The sequence below is a fragment of the Atractosteus spatula genome, chromosome 14, assembly GCF_055471065.1.
Source record: "Atractosteus spatula isolate fAtrSpa1 chromosome 14, fAtrSpa1.hap1, whole genome shotgun sequence".
Classification (NCBI taxonomy): Eukaryota; Metazoa; Chordata; class Actinopteri; order Semionotiformes; family Lepisosteidae; genus Atractosteus; species Atractosteus spatula.
The window spans coordinates 25,054,443-25,081,609 of record NC_142719.1 but is presented as its reverse complement, the minus strand read 5'-3'; the positions used below and the strand labels follow the sequence as shown (position 1 = coordinate 25,081,609).

At 36.1% G+C, this 27,167-nt stretch overlaps 1 protein-coding gene across 2 annotated transcripts in view; it reads right to left on the bottom strand.

The window, feature by feature from the left end:
* The window catches only part of adamts2a (ADAM metallopeptidase with thrombospondin type 1 motif, 2a), a 181,529-nt gene that overhangs the window by 97,294 nt on the left and 57,068 nt on the right, over window positions 1-27,167 (bottom strand). The gene's annotated exons all lie outside the window — the stretch shown is intronic.

Genomic DNA, 27,167 nt, shown 5'->3' with positions numbered 1-27,167 from the left:
TCTGCTGCTGAGCAGCTTCAGGGGGAAAAACGACACATCACTCATAATATAAAGTGACAGTCTACCAAGGGGTTTGGCACCTATATCAGATTTCCTTCATACATGTACTTCCCCAAACTAAATTCCTTAACTCTGTACAGCATCAAATAAATGGATACATTAAGACATTAGATTTTAGTGTCATTAACATGCATCTGGTGAATATTGCTGTCAGACTAATGCACATGTGGTAATGTAGCACCCAGCTTAGAAATACAGTATACCCTTTTTCCACTGTTTTTTTAATGTCAGCAGATTCTATGAAGTAATTCCATGAAAAACGACCATGCAATTAAAATGACTTTTTCATTGAAGTATACAAACCTTTATAGAAACATAAAGCTGAAAAAAATAGAAACAAAAAACAATCTATTTTCTTGGTACCTGTAGAACCCCCCCCCCCCCGATAAAAAACAACAAACATTGTCTTTGTTTTCCATTTCTCTTTGTTTAATTTCCAGTCCAACCAATCTTAGTGAGTTAACGAAAACAAAGCATCCTGTTGTCCCTTTAAAGCCTGGCTATTGCCTAGCTTTTCCTCTCTCTGGGGCTCCTGCAATTCCAGATGTCTCTCATTCTCTTCATAATGCTCTTAATTCATATATTGTGGAATCCTTTGGCCTTGGCTCTATGGACTGGATCCACTTCATAAGCCTCTAAATTGACAGAGTAATCTGTTGCCTGCAATGACTTCTATTTTAGATTACATTTCTCCATGCACAGAGTAGTTTTTCAGATCATCTTAAACACATGCAGATGTCCCCTATTTAAATCCAAACCATTAAACATTAATTCTGTATTTTTAATTACGAACATGCAATTCAAAGCAATAATGGCTATACTCTATATATCTAATACTTGAATAAATTATTAAAGAGAAATATATATAGAGAGAAAAGAACCTTAACAAAAGCCAAAGGAGAGAGGAAAGAGAATCCAGAAGATTGACGTGGCTGAAGACTGATGAATTAAATATCATGGACTGAACTGCTTTGGTTGATGCCCTAGTCCAGCTGTTCCGAAGGACAATTCTGGAATCCGTGATCAGGCACTTCTTCTCACAAAAAGAATCTCTTAATATACACAGCTCGCAGGAGATCAGAAAGCAATAAAACTGCCTTCAGCAATGTCATCTGAGAGTCTCCTCTAGTAGAACTACAATATTAGACTCACTGTGAAATGGTATCATTTTGATTGACAGTGAGCGTTCCAATTTTTAAGTGCTATTCCGTCTAAACTGTTTAAATTTTGCTCCAAAAGATAAAAAAACATATTGATGTGTTTATTAAAAAGATTTTAATATATATTTTTAATTATCTCAACTTAAAAAGCTGTTAATAATATAATCAATCCATTATCTCTCCTTAACCATTATCTTTACTTAATTACATTTAAAGATTATTGAATAGAGAAAAGCTGTGTGCACAAAATATTTGCCATACAGTAACTCAAAAACAAATGACTTTGCTTTGCCTCAGTTTCTTAAAGCTTAAAATCTACAGAAACAGAAACTTCAATGACTTCAAATTGTGTTTCAAATGACTTAAAATCCTTAAGGGTGTATTAAATTGCATTCAAACGTCCGTTTGAATGTTTTTTTTCAATCAGACAGAAAGTGATATATAGTACATCAGTGTAATTCAAAGTAAAACTTGTTGTAGCTGAATCTAGTGTTCCTAAAAATAGAAATGATAAAACCAAACTCAATAATGGGTATCTGGTATTGTATTGGTAATTCTGCATTAGTATAATTTGTCAATTTGTCCACATTTATCAGATGCTTTAATGTCTGCATTATATTTACTGCATTTCACAGTTTGATAATTCTTGTAATATCTGCTGTACATACTATTCACTGTAACTTCACAAACAGAAGGCTATATACTGTACAGTACCAACTGTTGAGTACCAAACAGAATCAGAAAAGGCGTTCAATGACATTTTGTTTTTCAAAAAATAATATTTTAAACTGAAGCCAATGAATCCTTAAACAACAATATAACATAATGTGTGTTAATTTGGGGGGGGGGGGGGGGGTGGATTAAAATTTCCTTTAAGCCACATACACAAAGATCTAATATTTTCTGTTCTAAGCTCATGACAGGTAAGTGAGAGAAGAACCTGGTTGCTGTCAAGAGTTGTGCTAGCAACATTACAGAAGCTGTTGTTTCTGTAAGCCTGCACTGTGATCTCATATCTCCACGGAGAATGGCTGGGCAATTTGTTCCATATCTCAACAACTCTTTGTGTAACAAAAGTCTGATGTTTTCAGTACTACTGTACAATTGGTACTGAAATAGATCTCAGAGTTGATTCCTTAAGCACCCTTAAAGATTTTATCGACTTGTACTGTATCACATCTTCCTGTAATCTCCTGAGTTGGAGCTACTATACCCTGACAGCTAACCTTCTAGAAATAATATTTACTAGAAAGAGTTAAAACATAACACTAACAAACAAAAAAGTGTCATTGTTATGATAATCAATGTTATGATTGTGTTTTGTTTACACAGACTGCTGTCAGATTACTGGTTACAAATGACAACAAAAATGTACAAAATGGTTCCAGGAAAATAGCAATGTGAAAGTAATATTCTATGGAAAATTATCTTGAGGCAAGAGTAAAAAGTCAAATATGGCATAATTGACATGTAACCACAATGATAATATCAGTTGCTTATCAGTTGCTATTGCACATCACTGCTTAACTTTCAGGAACAAAATGTTTGGTAACTCCCTGTGTGTCAGATATCACTGCTTCCATAATCCCACAGCCTCAATATTACTACCAGGTGCAGAGTAAAGACTCACTGAATTACAGTGTGATGAGTGGCAGTCAGAAGGATAGCACAATGTTTATCGCTGCAATTGCACCCTGTTCCACACTACCACCAATAGCCCTTGCCACATGAATGAATGTGATTCTCAGCCACAGTAATGGTTATAAGAGTCCATTCCCTGAACAATGACATTAAACAGATCTGTCTTTCTGATCATGCTATATTTAGGTGGAAGGGGTCAGTTCCCCTGTGGTCAGCCGGAGGAATCGCTCTCCCTGTATTTTAATCGCCTGTTCTATATCCTCTCACTCCAGGCCTGCTCTGTGGACTAAATTCCAGCTGAACAAATTTCCCATAAAAATATTGCGATTCAGCTGCTAAGCCTTTTAGTCAACTTTCCAGCTTGTTTTTTTGTATTTGAATCATGCAGCATTGAGAGTAGGGAGAAACAGCACTACCTTACTCTGACAATGTCCGATTCCCCACTTTAGAACCTTAAGCATAATGTATATTTAGGGCTTCTGTTTTTTATGTATTTTTGTGGGGTTTTAGTTTTAAATTCTCTTTTACAGCACTTCATTTTTTAAAGTTTTTTTCACCTACTTCTTAATTTAATTTTAATATTAATACTACTATAATAATTTGAAAAACTTCCATTACTGCTATCCTTTAGCTTTTAAAGATACATAGTTTCAATATATTTCAGATTAGATTAAATACAATTATCATAATAATGAAAATAATATAACCACTAAGAAATGTTTTATGAATGTGAAGTAAACACTGACAATGTTCCAGAACTTTACGGTCTCTATGCAGTTTAGCTCACCGGTGTGCAAGATTATGGTAACTCAACAGTACGTCTTCATTTTTGTGTACCAGAATTCAATGTGAATAAAGGCTAACTCTTGAGTAAACTTCTGTAAACCATTTGTGGTGTTTTATTTTGTTCATTAGATGAACACCTCTTTATTTTTTTAACATTAAACATGATTAGCAATGTTCATCTTCTGAGAACAGTGGACGATAAATTACATTGGGGATTTGAGAAAAGTACTTATGGCAACACTAAAATAATGTTTCCTCAAGTACATTTAGCATGTACTAAAGAAGTTTATCAGCTAAATGCAAAGCATTGTGTTTTCTCATTGTTAAGAAAATAGAAATCCAAAAAGAGACCGATCCAGTAAATTAACAACTGTGTTGTCCTCTACAAACTTTAAAGTTGAAATACAGCATCATTGCTCAAACTCAAAAGAAGCCTCTTGCTTTATTTAGTAATTGTCTGTTAAAAATAACTAATTGTCTGTGAAAAAATAACTCTGACCAAATATCAACTTGCTGCCTGCTCTTCCTTATTGTTTTTCCTTGTTCCGTCTCGGTATTGTTGTGTTGAACAGAAGAAAAAAATGAGTAAATGAAAGCATGAGGTCAGCAGATAAGAAGACAACTTTCCTTTTATTTAAGGATAGTTTTGGAATAGAATTTGCTTGCTACAGTTTACATGCTTACAAAGTTAGCATTACATATCTATATTTACTGATGCTATTCTAAAACTCAAACTAAAGTTTTATTTCTATTGCTCTCTGCTGTTCAGATCCAAGTAGATACCATAAAGAATTATAAAGCATCAGGCTTTGTAGCACCTACTTAGTCACACTCTTGAAGATCCCTCTTGCATTAACTTGTGACAAGAAGTAATTATAGCTGTCATTATCACAGCATGGAAAGAAGATAGACCATGATACTATCCTCAATTCCCACACTACTGTGATGTTTTTGTATGATGTATGAGACACCTTGTGATTTTGAAGTGGTGCAGTGATAGCCGTGGACAAATATTTTCACAGGCTTTACAAATTACAGGCTGGAATTTTGCCATAATTAAAAAAACAACTCAATACAGAGATACTGTATGTAGTTTGTCTTTTTTGTTCACTGTGATAAGAAGGTGGATTTTTTTTCCACTGCTCATTGATTCTCCAGAACTAAGTCATGATTTCATACCACAACAAAAAACTGGTAAGTCTCATTTTAGTTATTACCAGGCCACTGGCCACTTAAAGAGAAACGGAATATGTCAAACTTTTAGTCTTACATGATTAATACTGTATATGAAAAAGAAACAGCCAAATTGATTTATTTCTTATCTATCTGTATGCAATACTAATTTTCATGGCTATACATTTCACTGTTCACTGTCCACATTACAGCAGTAAATATTAGTAAAATAAACATTAGCTTCAGTTTTGTTTCCCAAGCACTGTGGCATGTGGAACATTCATCGTACTTTTTTTTATTAGACAAAAATCCAGAGCCACTCTTTTTTTGCATTATTTTTCCCTCATTCTGTTTTTAACTGACAGGATGTTTGAAGAAATAAAAACAGAATAAAGTATATGTGAGGGACAGTCTCTCCAGAGTTTCAAACTCAGAGACATTTATGTTTAAGCAGAAAGATAAGTTTCTTCAGGCACTTCAGGCCCACTGGCAGGCAGTGAGTTTTGGCTGAATAGCTCTTTTTCCCTGTACTCTTATATGCTGTTGGAAACACAGAATTACAGTACCCCCCCCCCCCCCCCCCCTCATTTTGGCTGATTTTACAAAATATCAATTCAACTAAGTCACCCTTTGGAAAAAGTACACACAGATAATTCTGCATGAGAGAGCTGGATTTTTTTAAAACTTGACACTGTTTCTGAACCTATGGAAAAGCAGAGAGGGAATGGTAATCGTGTTCTATATAAACGCAAGCAGATAGTCCAGCCGTTTCTACCCGAAAGTATTGCAAATCATCAACTTAAATAATTTTATTCACTAATATGTTTAATATGAGGAAATGTATTGAACTATACTTATAAATCAATGGAATTCATTCTAATCTTTATATTAGAGAAACGGTTCCTCGTCTCATCCCATCACATTTTCTAACTGTTTATTCCAGCTGAGAGTCATGGTAGTAAGAGGCTGAGTAGGGCACACCAGACTTCCCTTTCCCCAGCAACAGTCTTCAGCTCTTCCTGGGGGATTCCCAGGTGCTCCCAGACCAGCAGAGAGATATAATCCCTTCAGCGTATCTGGGTCTGCCTAAGGCACAATACAAAATAACTAATTTCAGGCAGGGTGTACCAATACTTACATCCACAAGCAACCTTTATCCTTTCAGCTATTAGTGAAAAAATATAGTATAAAATTATTAGAAAAAATGCTTTACATGAATTAATAAAGCAATTATATTTTAGGCTAAATGTATAGTTTAATTAATAAATGATAAAAACAAATAAACTCTGATACATGTATTGTTCATGATCATTGTGCATTAATCCACTATATAACAAAACTGATATGAATATTATCGGAACTAAACGGGCTTAAGCTGTAGGAAACTGTACTTATGTAGCTCAGATGTATTCTCGTAGCCACTGATTTCATAAACTATCACACAGTGATTTGTAAAGTCTTGAAAGTAAAAATCGTTTTTATTACTGATTCTACATTTGTTCATTAAATCCCTTTAATTAAAAAATTAAATTAAACACAATATGACAAAGCAGCTACAGCAGATGCAGGAGGCATGGTGAAATACAGATGGCTTTCTATGAGTTAAAGAGTCCGGATATCTACTCAAAGAACAGTTACATGAGTGTAGGTACTGACTATGTATATTATCCCTTCCAAAAGAGGGTTCCCACATATTCAGCTCATTAGGCATTTGCAGGAACTATGAAGGCTCATCTACTACAGTATGTGTGTCTGTACCTACAAAAAAAAATCCCTTCACCTTCAAGGGAGTAAATGTTCACTGCTTAATTTAAGCATCACCATCTGCATCTTCACTCATGCCTAAGCAATAAACAGCTAAACCACATTTGATAAAAGTGTATGTTATGTAACAAAAACAATACCATTCAGTTTTACAAATGAGCAGTTAACACATTTTCATTTAGGTGAAGAAGCCGAAATCTTGTTATAGAGATGCACCTCAGACATAGAAGGTACAAATGCAATACAAGATGCATACTAAAATCTTACCATTACAGATTAGTTTTCTTGTAGGAGAAGGGCTCCAAGGTCATAGAAGCATAATGATTTCATTCACTTGTATTATTGTTTTCTTTAGTTCTAAACTTGTTTTTTTTGTAATTCACGCTGGATGAATTAATGAAATCTTAAGCATGTAAGATTCTGATAATAGCTGAGCATTACCTGTCCAGTTCCATACAATAATTTATCACATAATTTCATACTTGTAAAATTTATACAGTGCCTTTCAATTATTAAGATCCTTATACAGTTTTCATATTTTCTTGCGTCAATGCTTGTAGGCATTATACTTTTACACAGCATTTAATATTAGTTATAGTGTATACTGTATGTAATCTTTTTCACATGCTCAAAGCTTAAAATAAAAAGAAGAGATAATTAATATGGAAGAAAAATAGAAAAATCATGATGGCGTAATTATTTAAACCCTTTGCTGTGGCAAACCTAAATTAATGTAAGTGTACAAAATTAGATTAATGAGCCACATAATTACTGCAGTTGAGTGGCCTCTGTCTGTGTGCAATCATAGTGGTTCACATGATTTCAGAATAAATACAAATCCCTACAAGGTCCCTCAGTCAGGCAGTGAATTCCAAGCAAAGAAAGCAAAGATTGAACCATAAAGACCAAGAAGCTTTTAACTCGGGAATATTATTGTATAAAGGCATAGAGCACAAGAAGGGTACAAAAACCTTTCAAAGACTCTTTATCTCTTTGAGCACTGTGAAGTTTGTCTTTAAGACAAGAAAGATACCCAGACAATGCCTAGATCAGTGCAACGGGGTAAGCTGATTGAAGGAAGAAGGGGTAAGAAGGGGTAAGAAGGAAACTTGTTAGGGATGCCACTGTGAGGCCAAGGGCGACTTTTAGTTACTGAGCTCAAAGAAAACATCCATGGGTCAGCAATTTCCCGGTCAGTCAAAAAAACCCACAAAATTGTGAATATTCATTTCAATAACACTCTAATCTTTGGGTAAACTACTCTACCATATAATAATTACACATTACAGCATATAATAAATACTAATAGCATATAATAATTATGGATGTGGAAATCTTCTAAAAAAAGACTTTATTCTCTTTATTTTTGATAAAAGACATCATTGCAGGTGACAGAACAAGAACTTTTCTTCTCAGTTGAGGATTTGTTCTTATGTAAGATCACGCAGAGAGTATCTGCCTCAAGGTCGGGATTACAACTCACAAAAGACTTGTTCTGGCAAAGGGCTTTCAGCATGGTGGCAAAATAAACTGAGACAAAACACAAAGCCTTCCTGCACTGACTTGAGAGTTGTGCAAAAATACATAATTACAGAAAGTAAGACAATCTGAAAATTAACCCTGGACACAGTTTTGAATTTTATTAACATGATTGCTTTGTTGGTGTGATTACATAATTCATGACACACACACAAAAAATCATGTTGCATGAAATGCATTCTGCTAATATGTGTTCACCCGTGCTGTTGTTTCAGTTTAACTGGTAATTCACTGCACCCGGCTACTAGAATATGAAAAAATATTGTTTCTTGGTTTAATAGCCAATCCTTGCATCTGTGTTGGTAAAAAAAATCCATATTTGCTAATATTGTGAGAATATAGTCAAGTTTCGCAAGATCATGCATGTGACACAGAACTTTCTCAAAAAAAAATTGGGGCAGGGCGGTGACTCAGTGGCTAAGGATCTGTGCCCATGCCTGGAAGGTTGCCATTTCAAATCCCCCGGTTGGCAGAGGAATTCTACTCTGCTGGGCCCCTGAGCAAGGCCTTAAACCCCAACTGCTCCAGGAGCGCTGTATAAATGGCTGACCCTGTGCTCTGACCCCAAGCTTCTCTCTCTCTGTCTGTGTGTCTCATGGAGAGCAAGCTGGGGTATGTGAAAAAACAAACTGCATGCAAGAAATTGTATATGGCTAATATGGTGATCTTAATTAAGGTTATATGACAATTTTAGTATTATTCAAACTGGTGTGTCCTGTAATGTTACACGTAAGCTAGTAAATTGAGGAATTGCCTGTCTGTACCCTGGCCAGGTAGAAACAAATGTAAAAAAACAGACAAGGGTTAAGAAGAAGTTTTAACTTTTCAAAGAATGGCAGATTGCTTTTCACAATGTCACTTTCTAAGTTGGGGAGAATCCTTGGGTCCACTTACTCTTTTTTAACTAGTTTTTCTGTGTTTTTCATGATCACCAATTATTTCTCCACATATTGGCTTAAAGCAAGAATGTCTCCTGTATTTCATGTTCCTCTGACCAAGCCAAGAACAGACCCAGCTTTCATCTTTTAACTTAGAGTATTCTCTATAGTGCCTCACAGGAGAGTAGGCACTGACTGGAGTTGAGGCATGCTTCTCGCTGATGTTGTTTCCTGCCTGCAGGCTCCAAGGAATTTGCAGGATCTACTGTTTTCCAAAAAGCCAACTAATTCTAAACCTGCCCTGGTTGTGCCCCAGTCTCTGTACTGGGGCATGACTTGACATGACGTGACATGACATAACCAAGACGTGACATGACCCCGGATCAGACTCCTAACGTCTGGGCCATTGAGCTTAACCTGCTTTCACAGTGAACTTCTTTATTGGTTGAGTCACTTAGTTGCGCCAAGCCCAACTAAAGTGGATAAATGAAAATCTGGTGGTGCAGAGAGATCAGTGGACATTCAATGTACCTCTATTTTGCTGAACGTCTACAGTAGAATGAAATGGAGTGTTACTGTTTAAACTGAAATTAAGAAAAAAGTAAGAAAGAAAAACATACTTCTTGCATAATATTTGTCTAGACAACAAGCAAAAATAATTCAAGCTAAAGCTTAGAGCTCATTCCAGTCTTTGTATTAATGCATTTGCTAACTATTTGCATAAATTGTTTTCTCTTCACTGGAGTGATTTTCTGCTCCTGCTTGAGATGTTATGACTAGCCTTGAGGGCACTTTCAAAGTTTGTTTAATCCGATGCTACCATAGTTGTATAAAGAAGATGGAAAAAAGGCAAAAGCACTGATTCCGCAGCATCAGTATTGTCCATGTAACACAACTGGACAATTAAAGGCTTTATAAACTTCAAAACTCATTTAATTAGCCTCCTTTTTTCTTAGACTGCGATTCCTTGTTTTCTGTGTGTTTTGTTCAGCACTGAAAAAAATAAGGGTATTATCATTTACTTGTCTTATGTTTATTTATTAAAACAGCACTTCTGTTTTAATAGAGTTCTGCTTTAGCTATAATTTAAACACATTATATACAAAATGTTGCCCGTATCACACAGTACTAAAACAACTGTTTTATTACCATTCATGCGGCTCACTTCAAGTTCACTAGTCATCAGCAAGTACTTTTCTTTACTTGATGAAATGATTCTTTTGAAATGACTGATTACACCCTCCTGGGCTCCCTCCTGAATAAGATTTTAAACCAGAAGGCCAATTTTAAAGAATTACTGGGTTTAGCAGCATTCCACTTAGGAAATGGTATGTTTCACAGTACATAATTATAGAGTCTTATAGCTCTGGTATCTGACCAGATGTATGTTCACTGCAACAGGCAGAAAATGTGCCATCAAGAATAAGAAGCCAACAGGTGCTTATCCAATTTACTTCCTAACTGCAATATTCTGCTCCCTTATTATGAATATTTTTGTCTTAATTACAGTGGCAAGACCCAATGTACATGTGACATCTTTATAACTTCTTGTGAGCTGACTGGTACAGCAGAATCATTCAGCTGCAAGTTAGATTAGAATTGGGTGCCCCTTTAATCCTGCCTTTGGCTGATTCTGTTTCCCAGTAAACACACACTAAAACAATGCTAATTATGAAACAAGATTTTCACTAAAATCTCAGCAACTGAGTGGTTCACTTCATCAGTCCCCTAAACTGAGATTACAGGTCATGCTGATTAGTGTTCCCAAAGCTAATTTTATTTCCATTTCTGTCATGCAGTTTACTAATTGATATATGTGCATATGGTTGCACATTTTAGCCAGTTTTTAAATGAGACGTCCTGACAATATTTTTTACAACAGAGCAGAGATATATGTGATGTACAGTACAATAAGCACAACTATGATACTTTAAATAATCATAGTTAATGATGATAAAAACATCCTACAGTATACTTAAACGCTTTATATAGAGTATACTGTATATTTTGCTAAATTAGAATCTAGTTAAGACATTATGAATGCTAATTGCATATTAAAGGGTAAAGAAAGGGATGCTGTTGTATATTAATGAAAACATGGAACATACAGTACTTGCAATGCACTGTACCCCTTTACATTGCTTAATGTATTGAAACTGTGTCTTTTTAACAAACATTCCTGCTTTTCAGTGACAAACACCTACATAAGTTTCGATAACTGAGATGTTCAGAAATAAGAATGTCATACTCCACCATAACAGATGTACAATCTTCCTGTCCTGCCAGAGTGGGTCTCTCGACTGGGGCAGAATTAATGTTCTGTGGTGTAACAGACCCATACATACTGTAACACACCAACATACTGTAAAACCCAGGCCCATGAGAGATTAATTCTAAGATGTGTTCTTCTGCAATTGTATGCCTATCAGCACAACTCATTGCGGAGGTTCTCCGTCCTTATTAATTTCAACAACCACCAGTAAAACAGATGTCAAACAAAAGAAACCTATTGTTACACACTCTTAAACTAGAAAATAAAGATTGGGCCCAGGTGTGCCAAGGCATTGACAACACAAAGTAAAATGCTCTGGCATCTTCTCTAGGTGTTTCATTTTCTTTGCTCTGGAAAACACGGTGGGTGAAGTTTGTTCTGCTATTATATCCTGCCAATCACAGTGTGGCATTACCATCAGGATCATAAAGTCAACAGGACCTCTTCAGTTGGGTGGATTTCATAAATTCTTAATCCTACTTTGCAAATGTCATTGTACACCTTACATTCCCTTTTATTAAAGGTGAACTGGACAGGCCTGTCTGTTTACTTTTTACACCTCAGGTGCTTGCTCTTAGAACTTCATTTTAAACTTTTAAGCACTTACGATTCTGCAGCTCATTTCCAACAAAACTCAATAGTAGAAAAGCCAAAAAAAGGAGGGAGTGTTAACCGTTTACATCTGCTTCAAAACAAAAGCAAACAGAGAAGTCCAAATGCAAATGAATGTTCTCGGATTTTGGTCTATCAAGTTTTTTTAGACTCAGTATAACTATGATGCAATGGTGTCCTGTAATCACCCATAAATGTATTTCTTAGGCCTTCTAGAGTACAGAGTATGCTGAGATGGAGAAATGTAAACATAATCTGGCCTATTGTCAATCCTTAGCTTTTTAAAGCAAAGGCACAAACCATAGTTTCTTGCTGGTCCCAAGCAGAGGACAGCTATTTCATCTAGCATTGCCTGGGATTTATGGTTCTCCTGACGAGCTCCAATTTAATACGAAGCCACTCTGGAGTAGGCTTAAAGTATAAAACTCACTCCAGAAAATGAAATGTAAAGCCCAAAGAGACTAACCCAACACATTGTTGCTTGAGAAATTATTTTTTCATGCATGGGAGATTCATATTTTAGGATGAAATGCACTAAAGATTCCACACTTTACTTGACATGGTATACTTGACATCTAGACTTAGGTGTCTATGAAAGGAATTGGTATAACATTTCTCCTACTGTATGTTGTCAATGTGTACTTAAGCCACTTTGATCTAGGATTTGTTGTTGAGAGGAACTGTATTAAATTTAGTATTTGTTAATCAGCAACCTTGTTAGAAAAATGAGACAGAAAGTTTCTCAGACAGATAATTTAATTCAGCCAATTATTAAAAGACAGGAACAAAAAAGAAAGGAAGTGGGGAAGACAGCTAAACAAAGCTGCTGCTTTATTGTTACAAATTATTCTAGGCCTTCTGAAACACATGACTAAATCAAGTTAACAAATTATTAGGCTTTATTGAAAATATTTTATTTCTTAAAGATATTTGTTCATATCACCTAAACGCTTTGGTTCAGGAAGAACTAAACAAGTTTATGTGTTACATGAAACAGTGTGACCTGTTTCCTGTACTTGACTCAAGGCCAACCACAGACAGAGAAACAATAACTGAGAAACAGTGGTCGCTACGGGAGAGCAGCTGCAGCTACTGTTGCTAACGGCTACTGTTAAGCCAACCTGTCAGGAGATATTCTCTCCAGATGACAAGAAAGGAGAATTTCCAATACAGTTCTCAAGGCATATATGCCATCAACTGTGTCTGTTTTGAAGCTTCATTTTAATGTGTCTTAATTTTGACTGCCCTGAAAAGGTGCTATAAATGGGGTCCCTGGTGGCAAACTTCATTAAACCTTAAGATAATAGCTGTGGAAATCACTGCTCAAATCCCAGTCTGGGCAAGTTGCCTATTTGGTTTTAGGGCCTACAGTGAGTGGCAAATAGATACTGTAGTTTTCTAAGCTATGGCAGTAAAATTATTTTGTCACAACAAAAACAAATAGGATCAATTGATAAACATAACGATACAGTATATCTGTGCTTACTGGTCTTATGTGGCATTGCAAGACTGCTTGCCCTGTGTACCCAAGCACTGTACATGCCATCCCAGCCCTGCATTGATTTTCTGTTTCTATGTAATTATATTAATCTACATAGGAAAGATTTAGATTGTACAGCTATCCTACATCTAATCATAAAAAAAAAACTTGGTGTGAGTCAGCTCTTTAACATTAGCAAGGTGTACATAATGGGTAATCTGGGGCCTAAACCCCATTACCATCACAGATGTAGCCCAAGGAAATTTGCATTTGCTGGGTTCTGCAGCATAATTACCTAAGAGAATCCTTTGCTGTTTTTGAGGGATTCCACCCTTTGAAAAGGATTAAATGTACAAGCACTGGTAATGAGAAGAAAAACTGCCTTGATAGCCAAGATAAGATTTTTTAAAAACTGCATCAATGCATTGGGGACTGCTGGTCACCAAAGAGAGGTTTTTGTCCATACTGTATCTAAGTCCATTAAAGTGGTAGCAATATTGCAGGCTACATGGATCATTGGGTGGGCTAAATTAACTGGGAAAAAGAGTCAAGGACAAGAAAATATTAGTATATAACCATACAGTATACAATTCCTGTGTTCCTCTTTCTTATTATTTCTTTTTATGACTAGTTTTTATTCTAATAATAACCATAGAACAAAAACATACAATACTGTAGCTAGACCTTTTCAAATATCAAATGGTCACAATTTTGTCAGTCAAAAGACATTTTTATACAGTATTTATGTACGTCCAAATAATACAGTCATGTACAGTAAGTAAAGCGATGAGATTGTATCTGACAGAAATATACAGTATCTAGTATACATTAATCAAAACAAAACAATACACATACTACATTGTAATCCCATTGGAAGTTTATATGCAAATAGCACATTTTCAAAGTAAAGTTTATATTTGCAACATTATTCTTAATCTGTAAGACTTTCTTTAAGGAGTGCGATTTTATTGAATTGTGTATCTGCTTTCAGCCACTGAACACATTACTAACAGGTGAATAACTCTACCTGAAACAGGTATATTTTGGAACAGATAATTTATCTGCGTTTTAAAAATTGGAGCTCTGCCAACTGGTTCTCTGAATAACCTGTAGGAAATATCCATAGAACAAAATGCAAACTAATTCTTTTGTGTTTGTAGGTTGTGTAACATCAGGGCAGATTTGCCAATTTAATCTCTTCAAAAGATAAACACAAAAATAAGCAGCCACCTGTACAGCTCTCCGGCACACTGGGGTTTTGTCTTAATTTTTTTTCCTCAAACACCAAACTTTCTTGACACACCAAAGGAGCTTTAAAAGAATTAAGTATTATACCATCCAAAAAAAACTTTTTTTAATTTGGGATCTAAGAAAACCTTGCCTTTCCTTTATATCATTTTATCTTCAGGATTTTTTAGAATCTTTCTTTGTATTATCTGTGATCCAAGCCACAGCATGTTTTATTGCCTGTACTCTCTTGTACTGTTTAAAAAGACTGAAAAGCATGTCAAACTCATATCTGTGAGACAGCTACTAATAGTTAGGCAGTGTTTTGTGGGATGAAAATAAACAAGAAGGCTGTTGTTGTTTTCTATAACAGACGGAGGGAACTCAGGGTGTTAGCTAAACCTTACTCCAGGAATTAAGATGCACTCTCTGGCTTCTTTCTGACACAGTGCTCTGCTGTTTCAGACGCAATTTCCAGATGAGATTTGTTGTTTTAAGCTTAGAAGTGCTCTTGTATTTACCAAAAAATGCACAAGTTTGTGTATGTTCCACTTGTTATATCTTTCTGTGGTACTGTTGTAGACGTACTACTAAGATACAGCATAACTACTGTACTACAACAAACAAACAAACTGTTGATTTTACAATCCTTTATTAACTATTTAATATTTGGCCAGCAGCCATATCACCCTGCAACTCACAACTGGCAACCCACTGAAGTTAAGCAGGTGTGAGCCTGGTCAGTACCTGGGTGGGAGACCTACTGAGAAAAACTAAGGTTGCTGCTGGAAGAGGTGTTATAGTGACGGGGACACTATACTGTAAACAGGTGCCGTCCCTCAGATGAGATGTAAAACCGAGGTCCTGACTCTCTGTGGTTTTTAAAAATCCCAGGGTGTTTCTTGAAAAGAGTAGGGGTGTAACCCCAGCATCCTGGCCAAATTTCCCATTGGCCCTTACCAATCATGGCCTCCTAATAATCCCCATCTATGAATTGGCTTCATTACTCTGCTCTCCTCCCCACTGATAGCTGGTGTGTGGTGAGCGTTCTGGCACACTATGGCTGCTGTCGCATCATCCAGGTGGATGCTGCACATTGGTGGTGGTGGAGGGGAGTCCCCATTACCTGTAAAGCGCTTTGAGTGGAATGTCCAGAAAAGCGCTATATAAGTGTAAGCAATTATTATTATTATTATTTAAGAATTACAACTAAGCAGCTGACTTCCAGTGACATAAAATCTCTACCCCGAATAAGTACAATAACTACTGCATATACTGTATAGTCATTTGCATCTTAGCTAGAGTTTCCTAACATTTTACTCTATTACAGTGTACAGTACTGCCAGTGTTCAGAGGGACTGGGTTCTCACCACTAAGGGGAGTTTAAAATCTAAAGAATAAATGGAGCTCACCTTTTTTTTTCTTGAATCAATTCATACAAACAGAAAAGGCAGATAACCTTAGCACGAAAGGTTTGCTAAGCTACTGTATTTCACTAATATACAGTTCTCCCTTAAAAGAATTAGCATGAGTTTGTGTTGGATTTGTGGGTCAGTAAACAATTAAGCTGGGGTAGCTGTAGGAAGCTTTTCTCAATTTCTTAATTATTATCTCAAGCCATGCAGAACTGAGGCCCTGGGTTCAATTCTGGACCTGTGGCGTTATTTGTGAGGAGTTCGTCTGTTCTCTGTCTCTGTGTTTGTGTGGGTATCCTCTGGGTGCTTTGGTTTCCTCCAAGAACATACTGGTACTTGCAGTCTGCCCTGCAATGGACTGGCATCACGTCCAGGGTATACCCTGCCTTGCGTCCGTTGCTTGCTGGGATAGCCTCCAGCTCCCCCATGGCCCTGGATTGAAAGAAACTGTTAGAAGCTATTATATGCTTTGAGTATTATACAGCATATCATATACTAGTTTTATGGCTATGTTTTAGTAGCTTAAGTGGGAACTCTGAGCTAAGCTTGAAACTTTGTTATGGACACAAATTTAGATTGTACTATGCCTAACACTACATCAATCCCAAATACCAACTCAGGAGTGGAAGCCGCATAAGCAATCCTAATAAAATATCACTTTGAAACAGCCCTGACTTTTAAGGGCACTCTCACACTAAACATACTGTAGCATAACTGTAAAACCACCCATGGTCCAACTGCTTTCTTATCCTTTAACTACTATGGAGCTGAATTAGTCAAACATAGAATTTAAATTGATTCATATGGATTACTCTCCCTACCATTGAGACATTTGGAAACCTTTGTGACTAGGAAGTTATACAGCAAGTAGATTAATTCTGAACTGCCTTCGCATTCTAAACTGGCAAGAGATGCTGGTCAAGGCTGAGGGAATTTGGAGGTTCCTGTTTGTACCCACTCTTTGGACAGAAATTGCAGTGCCATGTCTGTCAAGTATATTATCTTAAGAATAAATGTCTGTTTGCTTTCCTGTGGCCAAAAACTTTTATTTGGTAGTTTTTTTAATAGCACAACTAATTTACACAGAATAACAAAGAAAACTGGAAAGCTTTAATTAAAACTTGAAAACATGAAGTAGAGAATGTCTTCTGCTGCTCAACATCAGCAGCATTTAACACCCATGCAAGACTTTGCTAAAACAAAGTTTTAAACTAGCCAATTCCCCTCTGTTATATCATTGGGCAGCAAATCCTGACTTTGTTGCTGAAGGCTGGTCAGTGAAAAAGAGAGATCTAAAGAGACTGAATGCCTTCCAGAATGCCTGACAGCTTCAGCCTGTCAGACCATTTTCCCATCACCTGGCCAAGTCAGCTGGAGTGTTTGCAGAGGAAGATTAACTTATTGCTATGTTCTGGGGAAACAAAAGACGCTCAGAGTATAAACTGTTGCTCCAGTATTCTCAGCACAGATCTGAACAGAAAAAGTGCTAGATTTGAATTCTATTACTGGTGCAAAGGTAAGGAAGGAAGAAATCAGTGTAAAGACTGCTAGACCTGCAACATTCCTGAATTCCAAATGGAAGAAAGCTTTTCAAAACATTTTGACTCCATCCTTGTTTTCTTTTAAGCTTAAAATCATTGCAAAGATAGACAAACTTGTGGTCAACCATAGTCTGGTAAGAGTATCAAACCACAAAACCCCAGTTGTAGTATGATGTGATAATTTACTGAATGTCAATGGTTCACAATAAATAGATTTTTTGTTATACATTTTGAGAACAAAATCATGTAAAGACAGAAACTACCATGTGTAATGTAGATCAAGTATAGAAATTGTATTAAGTAAGGACAGTGGATGTCAGTTCAAAATATTTCTTTGTTGCTTTATAAATGAGAAGCCTTCATCTGACCATAAACAACATTACAGTAAAAGGCCTTTATTAAGAAAGGTTTTTTAAAGATGAAAGAAGGTGTAGCCTATGAAAAAACATTCAAATTTGAATTTATGTTTGCATTTTGTAGCTGATTGTTAAAGTACTGATGAGAGATACCATACCCAGAAAAGGCCTGGGATGCAAAAGTGAAGCTAGTGAAACGAATACAGGCAGGTAATCAGTCCTGAAACAAATATTGCCCAGTAGAAGACCTGACAGCTTAAAATATCAAACTAATTACTGCTTAATGATGCAGCAACTTTGTTTAATGTTGTTGCACACTACAAACAGAAAAACAAATACAACTCTCTTGTACACACAGCACACTTCCTTGCAACTAAGGCCCTAAGACTTACTGAGCTGTAAAACTGCTGGACAGGAAGATTTAATCACGCAAATTCCTCAGAGCTATGACAGCACATCCAATGAAGTTACCAAAAGCCTGAAGGGAAAAATGTCCAACCGGCTAGGGGTGGTGCAAGAAAACAGAAACTGACTGGGTTTCAGCCTAGAATGTTTCATGCCAACACTGATGGAAATGCTCTAGGCCTACAGGATTGTTGAACTTTGTTGAAACAGGTTTATTCTTTCAGTCCCAGTAAGCAAAACTGAAGATGTATCTTTAAGGGAAAAAACCTTGCGATCTGTAAGTATTAAAGATATTCTTTAACATATTTCATTATATTCTGGGAGCCTTGAGTGCTTATATGCATTTTCCTCAGCTTCATTAAGCACCAAGCTTCCTCTTTCTAGTCTGCAAGCAAGTTATGGAAATAACACCAAGCTACCAGACTCTTTTGTTATCGTTGTTGTCTTTTTTAGGGCTAGCAGGCATCTCACAGTGTTCATTTTGAGACATGTAATCCATCAAAAAATAAATAATTTTTAAAGAACCCTGCACCCATTATTCATTTTTTTCACCACCCCTCCCCTATTCCTCAAAGCCCATCTACACCATAAAATTAATTTACTGGAGTCTGACATGTTACCTCTGCAACTGGGAGGAGGGTAGCAGAGTTGCCTTTTCAGAGGAATGGCTCAATTAAGACCCTGTGGTTTCTCAAAATCAAATCAATACTCCACAGGGCTGATTTCCCAGTGATTAATTATTGCTCAGCTGTTTGAAATGACCCAGATACAAGGCTGTTATTTACTGTTAAAGGGGTTGCTTGGGTTTTGTGTTTATGATTTCCTTTTCAAAAAGGTTGTTTCTGGGGTTGTGTGTTTAATACAACTTGTAAGGGGGATAAGGCAGTACTGCTTTATGAAACCTTTCACCCTTACCAAAACAGAAATGGCTCTGCATGATGAAATCCTCTTCACTGTTAATTGCACACTACTATTTTGACCATTGCACCCTTATATCCCTTTGTAAGGGTTTTAAATTCTAAAAGGGGGAGGGGGGTTCACATATTTCTTATATTCCATCATCAGATCTTCTAAACCCTACCACTGGTGTAGAACACTTTGATCAGAAGAAGGGAAAGCATGCAAGATGAAAGATGACCCTGAATTGTAAAAGAACACTTCCACTTGTAGTATGATGGAAGTTCATTTTTCACTTGAACAAATACAACATGGACTCAAACAGCTCACCACAGTAATGTATTGCAGAGTTGGTTGTCTGATTTTTTTAACTACTAGTTTGCCATATGCTGAGCTGGACTCTAAAAGGCTGTTGTTTTTCACCTGTGCACTGCAATGTGTCTGAAACAAATGCTTTTATTCAGAATCGTTAATATTTTAGCACACTTTAATGGTGGTTTTGTTGGTTTTGAGCTAAAGAAGGAAACCACCTTTAATTTCAGAGCGGTGAATCGCACAGAATAGGCTTTGAGTCCACACCCTTAGAGGAGTTCAAGATTATGGAGCTCTCACTGTCTTTTTGGCACCATACCGTACCTGGACATTTCCAATGAATACTTTTTTTAACTTCCGTGAAATAATTAGTCAATTTTTCACCTTTGATCTTAGGGGGTGTTTCCTTTTTCATAAGCTGATAGCTTTTTGGAATATATATTTGGAAAAGCAATTATATATACAGTATTTATTTTATAAGGGCTGCAAAGCAATGACAGAAAGGTGCTAAATGCACATATACTTTAAGTCCTCATTTTTGGCACTGCAGGCATCCCCAATCCAACTGATCTGTCTTTACATTACCTCTTCACCTGAAGTCTTTTCTTTGCGTCAGGAAATGCATGGCAGCTGACTTGCTGAAGAACAAGACACACATCACTGTCTGCTAGACAAGGTACAGTACAAAAATCTACAAAGCATGTTAAAACAAAATAACTTTTAATACACCTTTAATACACTTGTTCATTCTGACCTGCTGTTCTAAGGTGTGCAGAGGCCTGTCACAAAATAATAAGGCTTTCAGCATAAATTCAAGAGCAAGTCACCAGCCTGTTTTCTGGGTTATTCTCAGAAGACTCTGACAGTGATGTTTTGTAGGGTACTGAGCCCCAGAAGATTAAAACAAACTAGAGGAAAGTGGGCTTTGTGATTTATTTTCTTTGGTGTAATAGAAGCAAACACCAAACTGCTTTCAAACTATTCTGTTTTACAATTGTATGGGTGCCTTGCCTGATTTTATAGAAAAATATCCAACATCCTTAAAACTGGAGAGGCTTGTGATGAGAGAAATGTCTATGAGCATGTATAGAGTGGGAAGATTGAGAGCACATTTTGCATCATTGCACATCATTTTAACACATTATTTCAATTTTTTTTCACAATTTCAGAAATTTCATTGGTGGGTACAAAATGTCAGCTGGAAAAGCTGGAGAGTTTCACTGTAGTGGTAGATGGCTTCTCCATTTACTCATCAGCCATACTCAGGAATCTGGGAGTCATACTTGATCCCCTCCTATGTTCTGAGCTCCACATGAAAACTTTGATTAAGACCTCTTTTTTTACCTTTGAATTATTACCCATATTAGGCAATTCCTACCAATGTCTGATGTTTAGTGCTTGATTCATGCATTTATAACATCAAGGCCTGATTTCTGCAACTCTTGGACTCACGAACACTCTTCTTAGCAAGATGCAATACATCCAAGACTCTCCAGCTAGGCATATCACTGTTTCACTTAAATATCTGCATTGGTTTCATATAAAGTAATGCATTAAATATGAAATCTTGTTCCAGACTTTTAAGTCTTTAAATATCATACATCTCTGAACTCATTTATGTTTACAAAATGTATGTCTACACACAGCTTGTTATTTCTAGCCTGTTCTCTTCATATGAGTTGCTGAAATACATTAGAACATTAAAACATAGGAAGGTTTGTGAGATGAAGCCATTAAGGCAGTCCAACTCATTAGATTTTTAATAGCTAATAGATTCAACAATGTCCATGGCTGTGTAGCTTATTCCAGACACTTACATCCCTTTGCGTGAAATGTGTTTCCTCTTTTCAATTTTAAATGCATTTACTGTACTTTTAATGTGAGTATCACTTTCATTTTTAGAACTTTAATACTTTTCAAATCTTCAAATCAAAAGTACAGTTTTTGCTCAGTTTCCTTTTACTGCAACACTGTTTACACTAAAATAGAAAACAGAATTTTCAATTAAATTGAAGGGGACATTTAAGCCCACTCAATTGCAATACTAAACAAACAACCACAAATACAAAGCAGGGTAATTTACCAGTTTTTATGTTTGGTTTAAATATGAGAATTCAACATCATACTTTGTATTAGGAACCCCCTGATGTAAAAATCCAGGGTGTCTGGCACACAGTTAACAATTGTCCATTACTGCAGGATCACAAACGTCAACAGGGCTTTGTAGAAGCAAGTAAGAAGTGTGGTAGTCAATTTCACAATGATCTGTATGGTCAGCACCAAGCAAAACACTTGACTTTCAACAATAGCTCAAGATACCGTACAGTATCGTGAGTTACCAGAGATAGGTAATTCCAGTGTTCTATAGTGGACTGACATTTTAAGAAAAATTAAACACGTTAATCATATTATACTGTATATTGTCTTCAAACATTCTGTCCTTTGCAGACTGCTTCACACTTTTTTTTCAACAGACAAAGGGAAGATTAGGAAATTTCACAAAAAAATAAAACACCAGCCAGCTGTCAGCTTTTAATTCTTATGTTTTTACACAGTTTCAGATCACTGGTGGCCAGTGCCAACATGCTATAATCCCCACAAAATAAGTCCAGCAGTCCTGAGCAAGATGCTGGAGTTGAAAATGGATGCCCAGGAGAGTTATACACAAAGCAGGCTAACATTGGCCAGTCCAGAAGCTGAGCCAGTGCTTCTGTAATTGCATGAAGAACGTGAAAATCCAAATCCCATAAAGCAAATATTTTCATCTTTTCAACTTGGGCAGTTGATTCCTGCTTTTCATTAGCTAATAGACAGCTTCAAAGGGCACTCTAAATGCTGTGTGGTTGTGTTTGTGTTTTTCTGAAGCTCTGTTTTCTAGAGCTTCAGAAAAACACCAGAAGAGATCTGATTGCATTTGCACCATCCAACACCCAACATTATATAAAAGAATGATTCCCATAATATATATGATCCTTGAAAGACTACAACCACATTTGTTTCTATAGAAACGTCAACCGATTTCTTTCTGTCTTTTTACTTGATCTTGATCTTTGACTTCTTGTCATTTCATTTTACTTCCCACAGCTGTTAAACTGCAAGTAAAAAATAAAAGGTGAGACTTCTGATTAGAGCAATCAAAGGTTTTATATCCCCTTTTCTTGCTAATTTCAAATCGAATTTAAAACACCCTGTATTTTTAGGAAAAGCTAATGTCATAGCTATTGTTAATCACAATCAGAATCCAACCCTACTCAACCGCAAACGATACCGCATTATTCCTAATAAGCCTCCAGTCTTATCCAATTTCTGCAAACGCCAACGTATTAACTAATCAACCAATCAGTCCTTTCCTTCATCACCGCACCCACTACATCCTGGAATACTTAAACCCTCACCACCTTCACCTCAAAGCCCAGTATTGGTTTACACAAAGTGGAGCTCCTCGTCACTGTTTTGAGATTTCCTTGCTTAGTTCTTGGCTTCTGAACCTTTGGCTTCCTGACTAGCGAACCTGTATTTGACCACGACTCTTGAACCGGATTCGGATAAGTACAGTAAGATTTTTCTTCTAACTCCCCTTGCTTTCATTGAGATCTATTAGTCTCCACGTTGGGTCCTATAATTCATCTGGCTTAAGTGCCGTAAAAATATTACCATTGTTTTTCTCTATTTTACACTGTACTGAATTGCAACTGTGCATTATTATCACTAAGTGAAGTTTCTATGATAACTTTTTCAAAACTAAGTTGATTTTGTAAATGCACAGATACTGCCCTCAGCATAAATTGAGAGAACACCTCTAATAGCAGCATCAGTCCATCTCCAACAGCGATTACAGCTGCATCACATCACAACACTGCTTCTGTTAGATGTTCACAGAGATATGAGAACACTCAGCTAGCAGCAGGTAATGCATCTCTGCCTGTCATGTGGGCAGTAGTTCAGTAGCTTCCTGGAGTCTGAACTGTGTTTTCTGTTGGTGTGTTTCACATCTGCCAGCCACTGCCACTAAACTAGAGAGTGGCTTCAGTAATGCATCTGTGATGTAAACACCAGCTGTCTTGTCCCTCGTGAGGTAATTTCTGTTATTCTGTTCTAAGTGAAAGGTTATGAAACAAGTAAGATACTTAAAATTTCATGAAATTATATGAACCATGTGCTTCCTAGACAAAATTTAACAAATTTAATGTTCACATGTACAGTATATGGGAATAAAGTAAGAATTTCCATGAAATGAAAAGGAAACAATTCATCGCTCAAACAGGATGCCATAACAGCCCTTGAAAAGTCTAAAAAACTCTCAAAAATCTCTCACCTTTTAGAAAGAATATTTTGTAAAGACTAGAGATGTTAAAATATTTTGGAATATACAGTACATAGCTTAAAATGTATTTATAAGCTCTACAGTGCAAAACCCAAACCAACACAAACAACTTTACACTTACAGTATATAAGACAATATAAGTATTATTATCCACTTTTTTTTAAATTATCTGTAGGAGAAAGAAGTCCAAAGGCATAGAGAGTGATACCTTTAATTTCAATAAACTGCATATCACAAAAGCTATTTATACTACAAAAACATATTTAAAAAATCTATTGAAAAACGTCATTAAAATTGGAATGCACTTACAGTATGTCTTGACAAACCAGCTATAGACCACATAGGATTGCAAGGCAAGAAAACCTTAGAAAAGGCAAAAAAAAATCCAGAGAAACTCCAAAATGCAAAATGAAAATAGTGTTTTAAGAAGCATATGGTTTTGATAGTAGACAAGCCTGGTTTCCTTAAAAATACTAATACTCTAGCTGATGCAAGAATTTAACTGTTTCTCGGCAGGTTCAAATGTGTTTTCTACAAACTACTGTATACAGTAAGTTAACTAAACCTTTTTATCTGTTTGATTTGGCACAATTACCTTTTGCTCACCCTATACTGCTGTTTAAATTCAGCAGCCCAGTCTCGACCCTTTTCAGTCAAGCAAAGTAAAAAATTGTTATTCTATCAAGAACCATCAACAAGACCACTATCTCACATCTCAAGAGTATGAGAGGAATAACACAGAATAGCTGCATTGTGGCAAAGTCAGCATGAGAAATCAATAATGTACTATAAGATTCACAAAAGCGACCAATATTTTCAAGGAAAAAAAGTTCTACACGTAAGCCTTAAATGCCTCACATTATATTGACTCACATTTTGGAGCAAAGGGGAGTCAGTTGAAAGTGCAGCCAAAGGTTACATCAGTTATGAAATATGTAATGCAGTCCAGATGAAGCACTCTTGCGACCAGCAGTTCAAGTACACAAATTATGCAGACATGAAAAAATCAAAGGGTAAATGGGTCCTAAGATCTCATTCCAAAGGGGCCACAAAAATTACATACAGTATATATATATATAAAAACATTTAGCCAAGGGGAAAGTTATCAAAATTTACAAAACAATTATAACATTTTAACCATCATCCATGTTTAAACAAACACTCAAATTAAGGCAGTCTGTTATAATATTGGCAAGTGGAATTAGAGTTCATCATGAACTCAGTTGAAAATTCCTGTTTCGATCTGCATAAACTGGTGCTTCATCTGGTTTGGCTGTTGTATTATCATTTATATTAGAATTTATTTTTTAATTTTTAAACACAAAATAAAGATCACTCTAGCTGATTCATTCAGTTTGTCATTCTGCATGGAGTACTTCAATGAAGACTGCTGCCCATACATGTAATTTCTGGAAAAGGGGTTTCATATTGCTCTAGTCCAACATTTCACCAGTTGTATGTTAACATCAAAAAGCCTTGTGTCTGCCTTTTGCAAATAGTGGAAAAATGAAAATGAATGTAATAGAAATGTGAAATAAAGCAATGTTGAATAGTTATATGCATTAATAATTATTTTTATTTAAGCATTGGTCTGTACTTTATCTAAATATTTTTAAGTTACATATTGTCCACTTTTTCACATTTTAAAAATACAGCCCATTGACTTCACAACAACAACCATTCACTTTCAACACCATGAAAGCTTGCATTTATCCAATACCATTCTTTCTTTTCCTTTTACTATTTAAAAATTACTATTTAAAAAATTGACTACACTGACCACAAAGCCATTACTTTACTAAAGACAGAACATAAGAAAGGTTACAAATTAGAGGAGGCCATTTTGTAATTCAGGCTCATTTGGTAGCTGATTGATTCAAGCAGCCAACCCAGCAGATTCTTGAAAGAATCCAGAATATTGGCTTTAACAACAAGGTTGTGTAGCTTGTTCCATATTTCTACAAACCTTTGGATAACGAAGTGCCCCCTATTCCCGATTTGAACACAGAGGCACTTGATCTATATATGGAAATGCAAACTCAAGGCTACAAACAATTTACTGTCCTTCTTGACCTCTCTTGATCTCACAGCAAGTTGCTGAGCTCACTTTTTTTCAGTGGCAAAAACAAGGAGCAAGAAGAAGAGAAGACCAAAAAATTGTTTTTATACAATTATGAAGCAGAAAAAAACAAAATGGGAATGGTATTTAGAAGCCTAAAAGAATACATTAAGCCAATAATGAAATGCCTCTACACCTTTCTGACATCTCTCGGAATCCTGACAGTTTACAGCCTTGTTAAAACAACCGCAATTTACATTCATGCTGTGCTTTCTCATTGCTGCTGAAGGTTTCAAAGCATTTCAGGGATACTACAGAGCAGCTAACAAATGTAGACCTGCAGTCCCCTCAGGGGCAAAAGAGGATGTCTGCTGAAGTCCAGCTCCCCTAAGCTCTCATATAGCTAAGATGACAGCTTTAAAGGGGGTGGGGAAGGGAAGTGAATTATCAGGAAATAATTGTGGCATATGGAACATATTTTATGAGGAGATCTCCCCAAAAAGCTGGCAAACGCCCCCTTCAATAGGTTACTGGAATGGTTCCTAGAAAGTGAAAGCTGTTCTAGTATATTATAGTACAGAAACTGCATCTGTACTCTACAACAATAAAAAACAACTTAATTTGAATAATTTAAACCAGTGCTTCTCAACAACAAGTTTGTGGAGTGGCAGAAGTCCATGTGTTCCTCCTTAGTGATTCATGGGAGATTTATTTTAAAACATTTTTAAGGGAATAAAGCACACAAACACATTTAATTTACATTCAATCTATGGGAATGGAGCAGAATTTCACAAAATTCCACTCACCACTCAAAGTAAACCAGCTTTCTGCTTCATTAGCTTGGCTCCTCAAACTGAAGGTTTATAAAAAGTTAATAATCCACTCCTTCTGCTGTCAGACCAATACATATTTGAATATTTGGCATAGTCTCTTCATTTTTTATTGAATTTGTTAAATTAATAATTGTGAACTCTTACTGTTTCACTGGAAATGGTCATTTTTAGTTTAAAAGATCATTGTAAATTTGGACTAGTAATAATAAATACACTCAAACAATCTATGTGGATTTTTAGCTGTACTAAACAGACTGTGCAATATTTTTTTAATCCCAGAGAAAGAGGCAAAACTGGTCTTGAAAATGAAAGGTCTAAGAGGTTGACAACAGAGTTATCCATCCAGTCTCTGGAATCAAAATGGTTGAGGAATACAAAATTAAACAACAGCACACAGCAACAAAATTTCCATATTGCTACTGCTCCCATTTTC